This window comes from Podarcis raffonei, chromosome 8 (assembly GCF_027172205.1).
Source record: "Podarcis raffonei isolate rPodRaf1 chromosome 8, rPodRaf1.pri, whole genome shotgun sequence".
In the NCBI taxonomy this organism is placed as follows: Eukaryota; Metazoa; Chordata; class Lepidosauria; order Squamata; family Lacertidae; genus Podarcis; species Podarcis raffonei.
The window spans coordinates 17,424,522-17,439,200 of record NC_070609.1 but is presented as its reverse complement, the minus strand read 5'-3'; positions in this window follow the sequence as shown (position 1 = coordinate 17,439,200).

Sequence of the window (14,679 nt, the reverse complement as noted above, 5' to 3'; positions counted from 1 at the left end):
CAAAGCCGAGCTAAGAGCCAGGAATTTAACAGGGAATTCCAATGCCGTGTTTATGTGGCAGCAACCCTCCTGTATATTCAGTGAGGTTTATTCCACAGACCCTACTAAGTGTGCCTAGGATGGCATACCCTCCAACATTTCTCTGATGGAAATAGTGACGTCCTATTCAATAATAAATAGTAATAATAATACCCTGCTCATCTGACTGGGTTTTCCCCAGCCACTCTGGGCGGCTTCCAACATATATAAAAGCATAATAAAACATTTTAAAACTTCCCTACACAGGGCAATGTCTTCTGAAGGTTGTCTAGCTACTTATCTACATAGCTTGGAGGGTCGCATAGCTCCATACCCGCCAACATTTCTCTGATGAAAATAGGAATGTCCTAAGGAAAAGCGGGATATTCTAGGATCAAATCAGAATCCGGGACGGCTTCTGTAAATCCAGGACTGTCCCTGGAAAATAGGGACCCTTGAAGAGTCTGGGATGGCAGCCTTCAATGCCCATGGCATTTTCGTGTGCTTCACTTTGGCTGGCTTGTTCCCGCTGCACACAGATGCAAGAGAAATGCAAGTGATTTGTGAAATACAGTGGAAATCCCTATACACTTGTTTACAGAATCAGAGTCATGTGGGACTCCCTCTAGTGGTTTTGTTTTTTAAAAAACAAAACAAAAACACTTTGTGGGCATTGATCTCTCTTGGTCTCGGTCTCTCTCTCACCGCCAAACACTCACTCTCGCTTCTCCATACCAAAACTTCCCAATGTCACTATTTTCTAGGGCAAGCCCCCATTTCCTGATCTGGGGAAAAAACATCCTCTCACTGCTGCTTTTTGGGGGTTGAGGTTAGAGATGCCTTTGGGGGGATAACATACTGTGCCTATGTCTGCACTAGAATCAGGCAAAGGCAAACAAACACACACCCTGGAAACTCTAGCTCACTGGTCTGCTGTTGGTGAGTTAAGACCCACTAGTCCACTGTTGGAAGGACAGATCGTGAAGCTGAGGCTCCAATACTTTGGCCACCTCATGAGAAGAGAAGACTCCCTGGAAAAGACCCTGATGTTGGGAAAGATGGAGGGCACAAGGAGAAGAGGACGACAGAGGACAAGATGGTTGGATAGTGTTCTCGAAGCTACCAGCATGAGTTTGACCAAACTGCGGGAGGCAGTGGAAGACAGGAGTGCCTGGCATGCTCTGGTCCAGGGGGTCACGAAGAGTCGAACACGACTAAACGACTAAACAACAACAAGTCCACTGTTTCCCAAACTTGGGTTTCCAGCTGTTTTTGGACTACAGTTTCCATCATCCCCGACCTGCTAACTATGGATGATGGGAGTTCCAGTCCAAAAACGAGCTGGAGACCCAAGTTTGGGAAACCATGGACTAGTGGATCACAGCCTGATCCAAGGTGGGTCGCAACAGGGACACTTCCCACCATGCAAATATATGGTAAAAAGATGAAGCGATGGGTCCCCAAATGCATGTTTAAGTTAAAAGCGGGGCTGGATCTGGAAAGGTAGGAGACTGCAGCTCCAGAAGACGGATCTCTGAGAGAGGGAGTGTGGCAAGAGATGCATTTGGACCCAGGACTCCTGCCTCTAGGCATGGGGCCGGCTTTTTTTTAAAGCACGGCTGGTTTGTTGTGGTTGCATTGTTATTGTTTATCATGTGGTCATAGGAAGATGTCGCAAGCAGGCAGGGCCGGCTCTGCTGTTAGGCAGAGCTAGGGCTGGTCCACACTTCCTTTCGTCTCGTGTTTTCTAGCCACAGGTCCAAGAGATTCTATTTTTTGTCCCACTATTTTTTTCCCTGGGAAACCAACAAATGGAGCCATCAAGGCAGGACTTTAGTGCAGAAACCCAGAGCCCCATTTAGCAGGGCTGCCTTACCGCTGGTGCTTTTCATCTAGGTAAAAACAAAGTGCTGGTATTCACTGGCCAGAAGAGTGTTGACTTGCTCCCCCCCCCCCACATGGAGGGAGCACAGTCATGTGATGTGTTGATGTGCTGCCCCCTGCCAAAACATATTGGGGGAGCCGAAGCCCCCTCTGCCCCCTATACCCAGCACCGCTGCCAGCAAGCAGGTGGAGGAGGGGCGTGGCCTGAAGCCAAGTCTGGGCAGTGAGGTCAGGCTAGCCGCTTGATGCTCCTTTGCCCACCCACCCAGGTGAATAGGCCTCCCCTGCCCGGCTTTGAGAAGGAGGCAGCAGAGCTCCAGGATCCTGTCACAGCACTGCACCCCTAAGTGAGGCAAATGCTTCCTGGCCTTGCGGAAGGAGATGCGATGCTTTGAAGGGGTCAGAGAGTCCTTCCACCTCCCCAACCCCAAAAGTGGTGGTACTGTGCATTCCGCCAGGAAAAAGCACTGCTTCCCACATTTTGAGGTAAGATAAGCAATGCCCATTAGTTGTTGGTATGCAATTGAATCCCACCACTTCTAAAGCGAGGGCTTTCCACAAGACTGTAAAGACTGGTGTCTAAGGGCCTCGCCAGACCGTTGCTAAATTTGTGCAGGATTCAATCACATGATTTCAGGCCCTGTGATTCAAGTTGTTTTGGTGCTTTCGTGCAACAAACCTGCTTGCACCCCCCCCACACACACTCCAGGACTCTTTTGCAATAAAGAAACGGAAAATGCACTGGAAAGTGTGAGAGAACAGCAGCTTGGCACAATGTTGTCTAACCTCCCAGCAAGCAAAATGGAACGAATGCTCAATAAACAGCCATCTAACCTCCCTGCGAAGTTTGTGCAAACTGATCAGGATGAATGCTCAACAAGCAAGTCACCTGGAAGTGAGCTAAGATTACTTAAGTGCACCTCTGCCCCAGAGTCATTATAGAGGATCACCAGGGGCAGTTTCATTCCATGGGAGAACAGAGGTGTGAGTGTCAGGCAGTCTTGCCCTGCACTCCTCAAGCCAGAGTCTGCTAAAGCTCCCATCATTCCCAGCCAGCATGGCCAATGAGATGGGCAAATCAATTGATTTTGGTTTCTTTCAGTTTCCCAGCCTTAAATTCAGCACTCCACATTCCCACATCAGTTTGTGTTTTTTTTAAAAAAAGTCCTCATGAAAACCTGCCAGCATTTTAGGGCAAATTTATCCTAATGGGCACATTTTTGCATGCAATTTAATAATAATAATAATTGTGCATGATATACACACTTTTGCAAAGTGCTCCCCCCCCAATATAATGCATTTTTAATGTCCCTTTCACCAACATATCCATTTTTATGGACACTTTGCCCCAGAATATGAAGTTGGCTAGAGGGCTGCATTGCAACATTTGGAGAAACGCTGTGCAGTATTTGGAAATCCACAAACGGCTTGATAAATCTCTGGTGGCAATTAAAATGGGGACATTTTCATCCCCATGAAGAGTTCACATATTGCTTCAGAAAGTGTGAAATGGGTAGATTTTCCTTTAAATACAAACCAATAGGTCAGGGATGATGGGAGCTGAAGTCCACAGCATCTGGCTGCTGCCACATTGGCCACTTCTGCCTAACACGGGCCTTCTGCCCTCTGAGTGATTTGAAGTAGGTCACTGAGGCTTGCTTAACAATAGCAAACACACACACAAACCACCACCACAAAAAATGAGGCTGCCGAAATGAAAAAAAACAAGCCTGGGGTAAGGACCACAAATGGATTTTGATGTGGAAAAACAAAACAAAACTGCAGGCACTTCCAGACTGGGTGGGATTCAATCAGCAAACTCAGGTTGCATTGCTGAAGTAGATTTGATGTTCTTATGCCAGAAATCCCAGTGTCTCTCCACATCCCAGAAAAATGATGGAGAACTGCACTGGAAAGTGTGGAATGACAATTGCTTGATGGAACATTTTCTAAAATCCCTGCAAACAAACACAGAACGAACGCTGCATCACTGATGTCATCTAACACACCCTGCAAACTTTCACAGAATCACAGCATTGTAGAAGGGATTCTGAGGGTCATCTAATTCAACACCTGGCAATGAAGGAATCTTGATTAAAGCATCCATGACAGGTAAAACCTCCACTGTCAATCAGTTCTTACGGTCAGAAAGTTCTTCCTGATCTTTAGTTGGTATCTCCTTTCTTCCAACTTGAAGCCATTGGTTTGGGTCCTGGCCTCTTAGAGCAAGAGAAAACAAGCTTGCTCCATCTTTCATGTGACAGCCCTCCAGATATTTGAAGATGGCTATCATATCTCCTCTTAGTCTCCTCTTTTCCAGGCTAAGCATACTCAGTTCCCTCAACCATCCCTCATAAGGCTTGGCTTCCAGACCCCTGGTCATCTTGGCTGCCCTCCTCTGAACACGTCCCAACATCAATATCTTTATTATGGCATCCAGAACTTTGTGCAAAACAATCGTGATGAATGCTGTGCTGGTTAGATCATGCTATTAGAGCTGGTTGGGAGGCCTCGTTCGCTCAACAAGCAGCTCCTCCAGAAGTCTGGACCTCTTGCAATAAGGAAATGTGCCAGAGAATGTGGGGGTAACAGTGGCTTTGGTGCCATGAAATCTGGCCTCCCCTCAACCAAATCAGAATGAATGACCTGGAAGCACCCAGAGATGGACACAACTCTCTCTTCTTCAATTACAAGAATACAAGGGTCCCCATTTTGATCATGACCATTCTGCAAGACATGTGTGCCTAGCAACACAAAGCATGGGAGAAAGAGAGAGAAAGAGGAGGAAAGAGAAAAGGGAGAGGTAGATGGCTCTCTCCTCCTCCTCCTCTTTTATTTCTCCAGAAGCTGACCAATGCCCCCAGGGAACATTCTCCTCTGCTGCATTGGCTAATGCACAAACCAAAGCTTCCAGCTTTTTACTATTCCACACTGGCAGAAGAGGGAGGAGTGGTGGCTGCAGCTGAGGTTGTTAACTCAGTGGCAGCCCCAGCCCCATGGAAGGAAGAGAACTATTCCCCCCTCTCCTCCAGGCACAACTACTCTGACCTATGAAGGGATGTGGTACTAGGAGGTCAAGGGGAGAAGCGCTCATGTCTGACTGAGCCCACCCCACGTGAACTGACCAATGGGTTGTAGCCTAAGGAGTGGTGGGGTGTGTGGAAGGAGAGGTAGACGCAAGAATAGCTGGGAGCCCTTAAGGACATTCTAGTAAACTCTTCTGTGAATGTTCAGTTTATTTTTCTATTATTATTAAAAAAGACACTTCGTTTTTAAGAATATCACACTATTTCTGACTGTGGTTCTGGTCAAGAGGTTCCAAGTGCTTTAAAAAAATTATTTAATGCACCTTTGCCACATCTTTCAGGACAAATTACTCCCACAAGGTGGTTTACAGGATTATTCTTTTTATTTTAAAGCATGCAAAATATCAAAACACTGCAATGAGTTTCCAATACACTATTTCAGTGTTAAAAACCAGCAGCAGTTAAAAAGTTCACAGCACAGGAAGCAAATTCGCCACAGACCACCGGAATAAAAATAGAAAGCGCAATTCAAAATCGCACTTGCCCAGCTGCCCCCGCAGCAATTGAAATGCTTTCAGCGCAGCTGGTTCATTAAATCCAGCATCCTATTCTCACAGTGGTTTACTAGATGCCTCTGGGATTCCCGTGAGCAGGACCTGAGCACAAAAGCGACTCTTTCATGTTGTGGTTTCCAGTGAGTGGCCATTTAGAAGCATACTGTGTTTGACAGTGGAGGCAGAGTGCAAGCAGCAGAATTAGTAGCCATTGCTAACCAGGTGATTTTGTACGCTTGCCATGCACTGCAAATGGGCAGCTTCAAGGCCTTGTTCCGTCTTGCACCAGCCTCTGATTTTTTTTGTTTCTCGCACCTGATCACACGCACTTCTGCCATAGCAAAGGCAGCTACTGGGGTGAGAGTGATTTCGTTGCCTCATTTCTCTCTCTTTCTCAAAATCCTTTCCTTTGGAGCAGAGGTGTTATGTTCCCTTTCCCCTCCAGATGTTGCGAGCCTACCAACCCAAGAACACCAAACAGCATCTGTCACAGGAGCCTGTCAGTCAGTAATCACACAGATCAAAGATGGAGTTAACTCTTCATTAGCACAACCTCCACAGATTTGGCTGAGTGTCAGGCTTAATGAGCAGAGAAGCTCATTCCCGGTGATCTTCCTCCATGAAAATCAGTTGCTGAGTCTGAAATCCCTCCTCACCAGGGATTTCCCCAAGGAATTGGGGACGCTGCCTGCCTGCAGCCAATGTCTCCTCTACCCTTTTCATGCCTCTCCGGGTCCTGGGAGACCAGTGTGGAGGGGAGCATGTTGCAGCAGGAGGGGCAGAAACCCATGCTTCTTTACCAGCCTGATTCCTCTCTGCCTCTTGGCCTCCCTCCTCTCCTGCTTCAGCTTCTGCCTCCGATTCTGGACTGCTCTCCTCCACCGACTCCCCCCTCTCACTAAGCCCTGTCACCTCTTCAGTTTCTAACACGCCCTCTTCCCAGTCTTCTCCCTACGACCACTGTTCCTCTGCATCCAAGAAGTCCAGGACAGCATCTTTTTATAAACTTACCTGGCAAGATGTCCCATGGAGTTAAACGGGGATGGCTTCTGACGGAGCAGAGGGGAGGGGTGGGGAACTTCAGACTCGCATGTCTTTATCTGGCCCTTGGGCCACACCCCTTTCACAAGCCACACCCCTCCCTCACCAGCTGCGCTTCACATCCTCCTTGAGTGTCTTCGCCTGGCTGGGATGCATCCTTGGACTCAGATGGAGCCTCCTGCTTGCCTGCATGGAGGATAGTGAGCAGGGAGGGGGTATGAGTGTGTTTAGAAACCTGCCCCCTGCACAAACACAAACTATTAATTTCTCTGGCCACTTTGGTCTCTGGCCCAATACACCTCAGGCATGTTTCCCCCCCACCTCAGAATGGGATACAAGGGTCCCCCTTTCCTATGCCTAGGACTGCATTGCGAGCCTTAAATGGTCATCCCCGCAATGTTAGTGGGAAGAGTGGACTGCGTTAGCCGCAAACCTAAAACATCATCACCATCAACATTTTATCTGTATGGCGCCTTTCCACAGCTGAAACTATGCTCAAGGCAGCCTACAACAAGACAAGATTCATATAATTGCAAACATAACAGAAGTCATAAACTATAAATACAGCTCATCAAAAAGTACACAACCTAATGGAAACAATTTCCACATAAATCGTAAGATCTAAAACTAAAGATACAACAATCATATCAATAAAGGCAACAGCTCTCTCAACCCCCCGTAAACAATACTCCAGCCCAGGAATCTGTTCAACAGCCTCAGCTTTTGTAGCTGGAGTCAGTCAGCACTCCACTCTCCCAGGCCAGATGGGAAAGGGAGCCAGTGTGGTATAGTGGTTAAGAGCAATAGACTCGTAATCTGGGGAACCGGGTTCGCGTCTCCGCTCCTCCACATGCAGCTGCTGGGTGACCTTGGGCCAGTCACACTTCTCTGAAGTCTCTCAGCCCCACTCACCTCACAGAGTGTTTGTTGTGGGGGAGGAAGGGAAAGGAGAGTGTTAGCCACTTTGAGACTCCTTAAAGGGAGTGAAAGGCGGGATATCAAATCCAAGGGCCAGTCAGGCAGGGTGCAGGTCTTCCAGGGCTCACAGCCAAGATGGTCTCATTTGAAACAACACAGATAAAAATTAAAAACAATTGAAAAGAGGAGCTGCTAAGCAGCAGCCGCAGTACTTGTGAAGCCTGTCAAGCCCCGCCCCAAGCCAGGTGGAAAGGACCAAAGTGATGCTGAGCAATGTGTGGGCTGTCTATTGCAGAGGCAGCATTTTTAGTTGAGAACGGAAGCAAGGGTTGGAAAGCAGAAATAGCTCCTCTCTGGCTGTTTCCCTTTTCTCTAGCATCCCTCACGTGCTACTGTGCTCAAGTCATCTAAACGCCTCAATATGAGGGCTGGGCGAAGCCTTGCAGATGACTAATTACAGTGGATTTCCCCCGTCTGCGGTCACTCCAGATGTTGGCAGGCTCCAGCTTCCATCAGCTTTAGCCAGCGCAGCCAACAAGCCAGGGTTGATGATGATGAGAGGTGGTCCAACAACAAATGGAGGGTGACCCAGACGGCGGCTGCTTGGCGTCATTTGTAGTTGCAAGGATGAAGACAGGGCAGCATGCATGTGTGTGCGGATATTCCATGCAAAGAAAAGATGGATTCTGAAACCTGCATGAAGGCTAAGCAGATGGATGGATAGTCTCACTGTATTTTTTATTTGATTTTAAGGATTTATAGGCTACTCTTCAGCTGAAAAAGACACACACAACAGCCTACAAATAAATCAGAATTCTGCACAAAGAAAATCTGGATCCTGCAACCAGCATAAATTATGAAAATAAGCAAATTTATTTATGTATGAATGCATAGATTATACATATTTTTTTCCTATATGCCACTCTTCAATTAAAAAGTACCCTACAAATAAAAAAGAAAAAGCTGGGGGGTGGGTTGGGGTTGGGGGGTATAAGCCATGAGGTTAATTAGGAATGGATCTGTCAGTTTCTGTTTCTCATTTTTCCAAGCCGAAGCACAGCAGTTCCCATTTCTCTTTCAATCCTCATGAAAATCCTGTAGCAATTTAGTGCAAATTTCTCCACATAAACACTTTTTTTTTTTGCAGTTTTGACTAACATACAACTTCCCTGCAAACAACTTCCCCTGATGCAATTTTGTACACCAATAATATATATCTTATACATGCTTTCCCTACTGCATGCATTTCTGCAGCACTCTGTTTGGCTGTTTGTGTATCTCCAGAAGTGTGCATGCACACAAAAGCTCATACCAATAACAAACTTAGTTGGTCTCTAAGGTGCTACTAGAAGGATTTTTTTTTTATTTTGTTTGGCTGGAGAACTGCATCGCAAAATCTGAGGCAGTGCCAATTTTGAAGGCCAGCTGTGTTTCAGTTCACATGTTGATCCAAGAAGCGTGAGAGAAGTAACTTCTCATTAAAACGCAAACAAAAATGGAATCCACCACCCCCATCACTAAGCGTAGTGCACACACAGTTTGCAAAATCTCTCCTGCCTCTGCTTTCAAGCAGTGGGCCAAAATTATACAGTTAGGTTACACAGACCTCTCCAAATCTTTACTGTGCCCCTCCTCTGGCTTAAGAACTTCAGAGGAACCTGCTGGATCAGGTCCTATCGAGTCCAGCATCCTGTTCTCGCAGTGGCTACCCTCAAGCAAGACCTGAGCACTCTCCCCAGCCTATGATTTCCACTGACTGGTATTCAGAAACATTTCTGCCTCTTACTGTGGGGGCAGAGTGTAGCCAACGACAAATGAATGTCCTGCTTTGCCCGATACTTAAAGATAAAGGACCCCTGACAGTTTAGTTCAGTCGCAAACAACTCTGGGGTTGTGGCACTCATCTCGCTTTACAGGCCAAGGGAGCCGACATTGGTCCACAGTTTTTCAGGGTCATGAATGGCCAGCATGACTAAGCCACTTCTGGCGCACCAAAACCAGAGCAGTGCATGGAAACGCCATTTACCTTCCTGCCGGAGTGGTACCTATTTATCTACTTGCACTTTGATGTGCTTTCAAACTGCTAGGTTGGCAGGAACAGGGACTGAACAACCAGAGCTCACGTTGTTGTGGGGATTCGAACCACCAACCTTCTGATCGGCAGGCCCAAGAGGCTCTGTGCTTTAGACCACAGCACCACCCGTGTCCCTTGCCCAATACTTAGGGACCCTCCAAGTCCTCTGAAGCAGAAATCCTGCCATATCCAGGTCCTTCAACCACTTCTCTGCCCTGGTATTTTTCGCATCGCCTGTGATGGTGAATGGGACATTGCTACAAGTTACCTGTTGTAAATATTTGACTAGAGCCACTCCTTAGTAACTATTGATTGGCAAACGTGCTAAAGATGCCAGTCACACAGAGAAAAAAGCTTGCATATCGCTTTCCCTCGTGTACGAGGTTGCAAACATTTGGCTGTCCGGCTTGGCCTAACAGGTAAGGTCCTCTGTTGTGCTTACTAGATTCTGGGATGGGGAGGTAGGTTACCGAATAGACATCCATTTCCATTTTTTATGGTTTTAAACTTATTTCCAGTTGTTGCTTTTCTACTGTTTTGAAAAGTGTTTTAGCTGCTTGCATGGGGTAACTGGAAATCGCCTCAAAACACATATGTACACGGCAATGTGAAATTAATTAATTAAAACAAAGGTTAGGCTGGGAACATAGAGAATTTGGGAACCGCTGCCTGATGGGAACCGTGTGCCTCACATTAGTCCTTCAGATGGACTGAACAATGCAATCTGCTGACCACAAGAAGAGCACGAGGGCTTTGAGGCTGAGCTTAGCTTTGCCTTCACCGCCCCTTACTTAAATCTGAAATTTACTTCTTCATTTTACAGGGCGTGATTTGTCTGTCAGCTTGCCTGCCTCTCGGGCACACACAAACTGCAGTGTAAGCTACTAAAGAATGTGCAGTCTGCTCAGCAGCTATTCTTCCTGACACAACTTTTATCATTTTATGATTATTATTAATCAATCCTCTGGCACTTTTTGTGTCCCAACGCGCTTTGTAATTCTTATCTTGTTTATCCTTCCAATAACCCCCTGAGGTAGTTAAGCTGGAGAGATACAGGCCAGTCAAGGTCATCCAATGAGCTCCCCGGATGAAAAGGGATTTGAGCCAGAGGCGCCTGAAGCCCAGATGGCAGCAATTTCCTCTCTCCACCCCCCGCCCTGCCGACCCTGCTGTTGTTTGTGGTGCTAGAATACAGAGGACGCTTCTTTTTGACAGCTCCCTCCAGACCCTTTTAAAGGCCGTGTGCCGTTCAACAGGTGCCTCTTATCCACAGGCTTGGTTCACGTCCTCACCATACATTTAAATTACTCTTTAAAAATATATATTCCGGGAACTGTAGTTTAAGGGTGCTGGGAATTGTAGCTCTGTGAGAGGTAAACTACAGCTCCTAAGACTCTTTGGGAGGAAATGGCTTTTATGTATGCAGCAAAGGATGAAGTGATGTTTGCGTGGGATGGGGCTGCCCACCTCTCAAACAACTATTACAAAGGAATGCTCTTTCAGGTCAGGATTCCTTTCTGGGCAACTTTCCAGGGGCCGGAGGGCCAGTGAGTTAGGGCCAGAGGCAAAAGCAGGCAGATCAATTGATTCATGTTGTGTACAGTAGGCTAGTTGATACACACACTCCTCTCTACCCACCAGCCAAGCAAGCAAGCAAGCGGCTTATAATCAGAGTTCAGGGAAACATTTCAGCCACACTCAAGGGATGTGTGGAGCAGGGGCAGAGGGGGGTGTGGCCTAGTGAGAGGGTGCGTGGCCTGCAAAGAGTTCTGAGGGCCAGGTAGAGAGACCGGGGGCGTACGCCAATACAGCCTCTGTTGCAGGAGGAAGGAGAGCAAGAATGGCAAAATACCTGTAATGGCTAGCAAGTAGGGACATCTCCTTCTGCATGTACCTGTACCCAGAAGTGAAGCTGCAAGGAATATTCGGTGTTATGTTGGAAGGGGATGCCAGGAAACCGGGACTTATGTTCACATGTGGTGGCGGTGCAAATATGTATGGAGGCGGGGAGGTGTTTAAGGAGATAACAGAAACCACTGGGTTAAAGCCAGCCAAAAGTCCAGAGGTAGCATTATTATCAATTTACAATGGGGCGGAAGGTTGGCAGGCCAGGAAGGACTTCCTCACCAATTTATTGACAGCTGCACAAGTTATTGTAGCTAGGAAGTGGAAGGGGCAAGGTGAATATAAAATGGAAGAATGGTATAAAGAGGTGTGGGATATAGCGGCTAATGATAAATTAACATGTGCTATTAAGGTAAGACTGGGAATATGTAGGAGAAATGATTCTGAGGAGATACTGAAAGTGTTTGTAGAATTTGTACAGTTAAAATGAAAAGGGGTCAAAGCATAGCAAGAGGTGCTGAAATTTTGGGAGGTTGGATAGTTACAATGGAATGGTCTTTGGGGCAGGGTGCACATTTGTATTCTTATTTATTTATGATTATTGCTTTGTCAAAATAAAATAAAATTAAAAAGAAATAAGGAAGTGAAGCTGAATGATGAAAGTGCATTTTCACGCAGTGCATGGTTAAAGTATGGAACTCACTGTCATGATGGGCACCAACTTGGATGGCTCTGAAAGGGGATTAGACAATTTCAGGGACGACAAGGCTATTAATAGCTAGTAGCCAGAATGGGTGTGCTCTCCCTCGACTGTCAGAGACAATGTGTCTCTGAATACTAGTTGCTGCGAATTGCAGGTCCATAGAGCCACTGTTGTGCTGAGGTTCCGCTTGCAGGTTTCCCATGGACATCTGGCTGGACCTTTCCCAAAGGATTCTCCATCTGCTCTTATGCCCTATTGTGTTCAGTGGGGTTCATTTTCCTGAACTGGATCAAGGTCAAAGATGGCAGCCCTGGGAGAGTACAAGGCATGACCTCAACTCGCTAATTTACAATAGATTCATATCACGTTCTACACCCTCGCTGAACCTCTGGGCTTGATCAGCAACCAGCTCCCCTTATCGCTGACTCTGCCCAAATGAAAGGTCGAGTTAATAGCTTCCGTTATCACACCTACCTTTGAGAAATGAGGTGATAAAGGAGAGCTATATCCTGTTGCGTTAACAGGTTGTGGCCCTTTCCCCAGCAGTAGCTGCTTATCTGGCCGCTGAAGAACTGGATCCGAGCCCAAAATGATTTTCCCTGGTCCCTGCTAGCCCACCAACATTTTAATCCAAACATAGTAGTAAGGAAGAGAGTTGTTTTCAAAGATGAGAGACGAGGAGATTCTACATTGTAATGCAAATTTTCCAGCTGTGTAAATTTGTTGCAGCAAAAGCACAACACAGGGTCCTTTCAGATGACCAGTTTTGTTGAGTAGCCATCCTGATTTGCTTGCACAAAGGTTACGCAGAGGTTAAATTACTTCTGGTGTTTATTGAGCATCTGTTCCGGTTTCTTTGCAGGCAGGTTGCATGACAAGGAGCATTGGCCCTGCATTCCTCCTGATATGCTTGCAAGGAATTTATTTATACATCTTCCCACCCATCATTCATTCATCCCAACTTTTTAAAGTGCAATTCCCCATTAGTCCTCCATTGCTGCACCTTGGCGCCAATCTCCCCCTCTGCAATTTTGCACCCATCTTTCTTGCCCTCTGCTTTACGGCTGCCTCTATCCTGCCATACTTTTCTCCTTGTCAGCTTAACCCCCGTTTTCCCTCTTCCTTGAAACAGGGATGGGAAGCTGTAGTCCTCCAGATGTCACTGAGCTGCAACTCCTTCTACCCTGGTTTGTGATGGCCATGCTGGCTGGGGCTGGGACGAGTTGCAGCCCTACAACATCTGCAGGGCCACAAATTCCTCATCCCCATCTTGGAAGAATATGCTTTCTGGCTTTAGTCACAGCTGATGCAAGGACACAGTGAGATGGAGGGGAGAGGGGCTTGGTGTTCCATGATGTTGCAATGCAAACCCTCCAGTAGGTGGCAGCACAGCACGTTTTGGCACGCTGCAAATGTGTCATTCATATGGAGGCCGCAACAACTTTGCATTTGAGCCAGTAAAGGTAAAGGGACCCCTGACCGTTAGGTCCAGTCGTGGACGACTCTGGGGTTGCGGTGCTCATCTCGCTTTACTGGCCGAGGGAGCCGGCGTACAGCTTCCGGGTCATGTGGCCAGCATGACTAAACCACTTCTGGTGAACCAGAGCAGCACACGGAAACACCGTTTCCCTTCCCGCCAGACCTATTTATCTACTTGCACTTTGACGTGCTTTCGAACTGCTAGGTTGGCAGGAGCTGGGACCGAACAACGGGAGCTCAACCCATTGCAGGGATTTGAACTGCCGACCTTCTGATCGGCAAGTCCTGGGCTCTGTGGTTTAACCCACAGCGCCACCCACATCCCTGTGTGAGCCAGCAGGTGGAAGCAAAAAGGCTCTGGCAGCAAACAGGGGCAAAGCAGCCCCCTTCTCACTCCATAGCTCCTTCGGGCCTTTGCAGCTTTGGCCAAGCACCAAAAGGATCCCAGATGCTGGTGCGGCTCACAAACCTCCCATTCCTAGTAGTGATTTCCACCAGAGAGGACAGAGCCGCCTCGTAGCTCAGTGGTGGAGCATCTGCCTTGCATGCAGGAGGTCTGGGGTTCAATCCCTAGCATCTCCAGATAGGGTTGGGAGAGAACCCTGTCTGAAATCCTGTAGAGCTGCTGTCAGTCTGTGCAGACAGTGCTGAGCTAGTTGGACCGATCGTCTGCCTCAAAGCAACAGTGCCAATTGCAATAACCTCCAGCGATTACGTATGTGGAAATGCACAGAATCAGAACCAACAAGCATCATCTAGTCGAACCCACTGCAATGCAGCGTCGCGTCATGATTCCTCCCACTGTTGTTTGAGCAGCTGGTGCCTTTGCAGCAGTGCTGGATTTACGTATAAGCTAAACAAGCTATAGCTTAGGGCCCCCCAAAATTACAGTGGTACCTCGGGTTAAGTACTTAATTCGTTCTGGAGGTCTGTTCTTAACCTGAAACTGTTCTTAACCTGAAGACCACTTTAGCTAATGGGGCCTCCTGCTGCTGCCGTGCTGCCAGAGCACCATTTCTGTTCTTATCCTGAAGCAAAGTTCTTAACCTGAAGCACTATTTCTGGCTTAGTGGAGTGTGTAACCTGAAGCGTATGTAACCTGAAGCATATGTAACCCGAGGTACCACTATAAAGGGA